A 6,000-nucleotide genomic window follows, 5' to 3' on the forward strand; every position below is an offset into this window, starting at 1 on the left:
TTCGAGATGAGATAGAAGAAAAAAATGAATGGAAATAAAGGAAGAACTTAAGAAAAATGATGGAAAATTATGAAAGGGTAATTTAGTCATTATACCCTCCCTTCTTGTTAAACCTCTGGAATTAAGTTCAGTGAGATATGATTACAAAAAAAAAGGAAAAGAGGGGAAAAGAAGATAAAAGAATAGAAAAGAAGGAGAGAGAGGAAGAAAGTTCTAGAGAGAGAGGGAGGTAACCGCGGCTCCGGCCACGAGGAATCCGGTTCCGGCCGAGCCTTCTTCGTGAAATATTCACAGAACTTAGAGGAGAACATTCTTAACTTTTTGATCGTCCAATACCATCAACGAGGAAAAATCTAGAGATAAAGTTCTTGAATCTAGATTCTCAGATTTCCTTCATGAGATATAGTAAGAGTTAGAACCTGAAATTTGAGTATGTTAATCTACATAGGATTACGCTCAAAATCTGTGAAGGAAGTTGGAATCGATTCAGATCGAAAATGGGAGTTCCGGCGTTCGTCAAAGAGGTAGGTATTGATGTTTCTTGCCATCTTCAGACTAAGATAATTATCCCGGGGATTAGAAATAAATTACAAGAAAAATACCTGCCTAAAGATGAATATACGCTCTACAATCTCGTGAAGGAACCATGTTGATCCGAGTTAAGTAGAACGAAATGTGAAAATGCAAAGAAAATGGAAAAAGTAATCGTATGCTGGAAATAGCAGGAGAAATGAGGAGGCTGGCCGGAGAAGAAGGGCCACGTGTCAAGCGTCTATTGGAAAAGAAAATCAAAGAAATACTTCGCGTCGGGCAGGATTCGAAGGTCGGCGGCTTGCTACCCGAGTCCGCGACCCGATTACCCGCGCGCAACCCGGCTTCGCGTTACCACGCGTCAGCGTAAAAGAATTCGGATTTTCAGTGCCTCCTTCCGGTTTCGAACCGACGACCTCGACCTCAGCTGATCGTTCATCGGGCGCCACGTGGCAACACCTCAGCGTCCGTACGCGCGCGTGTAACACCTTCTCAGGCTCGTGAGCGCGTGTACGCGCGTTTTCAGCCGGTTCTACTTCTGTTTTCCAAATTTCCTCCCGATTACAACTCTAACCCTATTTTTATATGAAGTAGGACTTAAATAGAGATAATCAGTATTTGTAGACACGCTATTGGTATAGAAGCGCTAAACGAAAATATGGGTCAATCAGGTAAGTCACCACACGGAACTTTAGGAAGAAATATTTGTAGGAGTCGTTTGGTTATAATGCATGTTAGTTTAATTACCTTAGGTGGTAGCTTTCCATGATTGATTGTAAGTAATTTGATTGTTAAGAGTATGAATGTATTATGTGAAATATTATAAGAATTATCTGAGTGTTGCTATTATGTTTTAAGCTTCTGCTTTACATGTATATGTTTAATTCATGCTGAAAGAAAAATGGAAACTTGTAAATTCTGCGCTCCGGGAGTTGATGGATGTTATCACTCCGTTTAGCATGTATGTTTACTTTGCATGAATTTGGTATGATGATGCTAGATGATAGATGTGTGCAATCTCAATTAATTTCCATGACCCACATTTATGATAAAGTCTAGGGATTTTTGGTTAGAGCGACGAGTCACTAAGCATAGACCTAACATTCCCTAAGAGCATAAGAAACTACCACGGTAAATGTACTACCTCTAGAGTACCCTTAGGTTACTTATGCATGATTGGTGTTAATGTCTTCGTGGGAGACCGGGGGGTTCCTGATCAGGATTTGACTGCTTTAAAGTCATTTTAGCATGGGAAATGGGAGACCCACGTTGTAAGGAACCATTTAGTTGGATGGGAATGGGGGAGGTAGCCCTCCCCGAACAAAGGGGGATTACCATGGGACTAGGGGGTTGCAGCTCACCTCCTAGGTAAGCAACCAGGTAGTCTCATAGCCATGCCGAGGTAGCTACTTGCAGCGCACCAGTTAAACACAGGTTGGTATAAGGGAACTCTTTGGGTTTAAATGAAAGGACGAAGAACCAAAGAAGCCCAAGGGGTATGCCCCAAGGAGTTAAGACGTGAACTAGATGCCCTAGAGCCAAAGAATAAGACCGTGGAAGTTTGTCAAAATTTGGATGCGATAAGAGCCTACACGTAGGTGGCTTATTGAGTATAATTTTTATACTCATTCCTTTCTACTCTTTTTTTTCAGGTACCGGTCGAGGTGGAGGAGCGTTCGAGAGCTGTGCGGTCACAGAGGGGATTGTTCTGGAGCGTCGGTCCCTTGTCGGTCTTTTAGAGTCTTTTGTATTTCCTTTTATATTTGTAATTCCTCTGGTCATAATTTCGAAACAAATATTCTCTCTCTTGTTTTAATTAAATGGTATTCTTATCTTTTACTTTGTTTTTCTTTTCTTTTATTTTCTTTTTGTTTGTTTTCGATTTCGTCCTTTGGTTTACGGTCCGATTTTCGAAGCCTCGAAAGTCGGGTCTTTACAAATCAAGATAACAATGTAATTGAGTTGGAGACTCGAGTTTGTTTTTGTTGTATTTACTTTGCTTTATTCTTGAAATTTTGTTTAGAAGGTAAAATGTTTATGTTGTACTTAACTTGATTGTGAATGGATGTAATTACGTTTGCTTTTGTTTTAAATATTTTTCTTAAAATTATTTTAGGTCATTAGTGACAACCATGAATTAGGTTTAACCCACTCTTTAACCACACAACTCTCAAATGCTTCCTCCAACACAACTTGCCAACACTTGAAAAAAAGAAGAAAAATGGATGAGTATAAGAATATTTCATATGTAACCGTTAAGGATAGTTGACCGTTCATTATAAGGCAAATATCTAGATATTTGCCTTACATTACGGGTTACCATATTTGCCCTTTTATTAAATGCAAATATATTGTATTCATTTATTATTCTTTTCTTTTATCGCTATTTCCTTATTATTTGTAATTTACCTTATTTTTGTATTTGGTAAATGATTATAAATAAGAGAACTCTCACCACCATTTGGGTGTGGTAGATTAATCAAACATTCACATGGTATCAGAGCCCTTTCGGTTTAACAACTCTGATCCTTTCTTTTCTATGGCTTCCGAATCTTGTTATCATCTTCTTCCTTTCAATACTCTAATCCATAGGATCACCATCAAACTTTCTCCCTCCAATTATCTTCTTTGGAAAAGCCAACTTCTCCCTCTCCTTGAGAGTCAAGACATGCTGGGCTATGTCGATGGAACTATGGTTCCACCACCTCGCTTTGAATCAGAAACCTCCTCAACATTCAACCCCAAATATTTGGCATGGAGAGCAGCCAATCAACGACTTCTCTGTCTCCTGCTCTCCTCTCTCACTGAGGAAGCCATGGCTGTTGTCGTTGGTCTCTCTACTGCACGTGATGTTTGGCTTGCGTTGGAAACTACGTTCAGCCATCAGTCAAAAGCTCGTGAACTGAGACTCAAGGATGACTTGCAGTTGATGAAACGTGGCACAAAACCTGTTTCTGAGTATGCCCGTGCCTTCAAAAAAATTTGTGACCAACTTCATGCCATTGGCAGACCCGTCGAGGACATTGATAAAGTGCACTGGTTCCTTCGTGGACTCGGCACCGAATTTTAAGCTTTTTCTACTGCTCAGATGGCTCTGACCCCTATCCCCTGTTTTGCAGATCTAGTCTCTAAAACTGAAAGTTTTGAGTTGTTCCAGCGCTCCCTTGAGTCCTCTGACTCCACTCCTACAGCATTCACAGCCACTAATCGTGGCGCACCCATGAAAGTCACCCTGCTTCCTTTACCAACCAGCGAGGTCGTTCTTATTCTCACAAAAACAACTCTTCTAATCGAGGACGAACCCACTCAAGTCAGAGTCGTCGACCACCTCATTGCCAAATATGCCGCAAAGAGGGCCATTATACTGACCGCTGCAACCAACGGTATGTTCGAACTGATTCTTCTCATGCTCACCTTGCTGAAGCCTTTAACACGTCATGTTCTATTGCTGGACCTGATGCTGCTGATTGGTTTCTGGACACTGAATCTTCGGCCCATATGACTGCCGACCCATCAATTTTGGATCAGTCTAAAAATTACACGGGCAAGGACTCTGTGATCGTAGGAAACGGTGCATCCCTACCCATTACCCACACTGGTACTCTTTCTCCTGTTCCAAATATTCACTTATTAGATGTCTTGGTTGTCCCTCAGCTCACTAAAAATCTTCTTTCCATAAGTAAATTAACGTCTGATTTTCCTCTCTCCGTTACATTTACTAATAATCTTATTACTATCCAGAATCATCAAACAGGAAGGGTGGTGGCAACAGGTAAAAGAGATGGAGGGCTATATGTGCTGGAGCACGGCAACTCTGCTTTTATTTCAGCCCTTAAAAACAAATATTTACGTGCTTCATATGATTTATGACATGCTCGTCTGGGTCATGTGAATCATTTTGTTATTTCTTTTTTAAATAAAAAAGGTCATCTTTCTCTTACGTCTTTATTGCCTTCTCCATCATTATGTAATACTTGTCAGCTTGCGAAAAGTCATCGATTGCCTTATTCCCGCAATGAACGTAGGTCGTCTCATGTGTTAGATCTTATTCATTGTGATCTTTGGGGTTCTTCTCCCGTCAAATCAAATTCGGGTTTTCTTTATTATGCTATTTTTATTGATGATTATTCTCAATTCACTTGGTTTTACCCTTTAAAATTTAAATCTGATTTTTTTTTATATTTTTCTTCAATTTCAAAAATTTGTGGAAAATCAATATTCTTCTCGTATCAAGGTATTTCAAAGCGATGGTGGTACCGAATTTACTAGTACTTGTTTCAAAACTCATTTACGTAATTCTGGCATCCACCATCAACTCTCTTGTCCATATACACCTGCTCAAAATGGTCGTGTTGAGAGAAAACATCATCATGTGACTGAGACTGGCTTGACCCTTCTCGTTCACTCTCATCTTTCTACTCGTTTTTGGGTTGACGCCTTCAGCACTGCAGCTTATATTATCAACCGGTTGCCTACTCCACTTCTTGGAGGTAAGTCACCCTTTGAACTTCTTTATGGCTACACTTCACATTATGACAATTTTCATCCCTTTGGTTGTCGTATTTATCCTTATTTGCGTGATTATATGCCTAACAAGCTTTCTCCCCGCAGCATTCCTTGTATTTTTTGGGTTATAGTCCTGTTCATAAAGGGTTCCGCTGTCTTGATCCCGCCACCACTAAGCTATATATCACATGCCATGCTCAATTTGATGAAACTCACTTTCCTGCTATCCCTAGCTGTCAAGCTCAACCTCTTTCCACTATTCCTATTTCAAATTTCTTGGAACCACATCTTCATCATATTGATTCATCCCCCCCTACCACTTCATCACCGCACATTCCTCAATCCAGTTCATTCCCGTGTGATATTTGTTCTGACCTTGTAGATGAGTCTGTGCAGGTTGATACTTCTCTTGCAGGTTTCACTTTGCCACCCTCGACTTTTAATTCGACCTCTATTGAACCTCCTGTTGATTTCTCTTCTTTGGGCACTCATCCTATGATCACACGCGCCAAAGCTGGTATATTCAAGACTCATCATCCAGCAAATCTTGGTATGTTGGGCTCATCTGGACTTCTCTCTGCTCTTCTTGCATCCACTAAGCCAAAATGATTCAAATCTGCGGCTAAGAATCCTGCTTGGGTGGCTGCCATGGATGAAGAAATTCGAGCGTTACAACAAAATGATACTTGGACTTTGGTTCCTCGCCCTGCCAACACCAACATCATGGGCTCTAAATGGGTGTTTCGTATTAAATATTTGCCCGATGAATCCGTCGAGCGTTTCAAGGCTCGTCTCGTTGCCAAAGGTTATACTCAGGTTCTTGGTCTTGACTACACTGACACTTTCAGTCCGGTTGTCAAAGCTACCACTGTCCGTGTTGTGCTTTCTATTGTAGTCACAAATAAATGGCCTCTTCGACAACTTGATGTCAAGAATGCTTTTCTCAACGGAACGCTTATTGAA

At 40.7% G+C, this 6,000-nt stretch overlaps 1 long non-coding RNA gene across 1 annotated transcript; it reads left to right on the forward strand.

Annotated features, from left to right (window-relative positions):
- Nucleotides 1-377: 377 nt before the first annotated feature.
- Nucleotides 378-2,369, forward strand: LOC111472825. The gene is made up of 2 exons (XR_002715490.1): nt 378-524; nt 2,184-2,369. It is a non-coding gene; the product is annotated as an uncharacterized LOC111472825 (long non-coding RNA).
- Nucleotides 2,370-6,000: the final 3,631 nt, after the last annotated feature.

The sequence above is a fragment of the Cucurbita maxima genome, unplaced genomic scaffold (genome assembly GCF_002738345.1).
Source record: "Cucurbita maxima cultivar Rimu unplaced genomic scaffold, Cmax_1.0 Cma_Scf00089, whole genome shotgun sequence".
Lineage (NCBI taxonomy): Eukaryota > Viridiplantae > Streptophyta > Magnoliopsida > Cucurbitales > Cucurbitaceae > Cucurbita > Cucurbita maxima.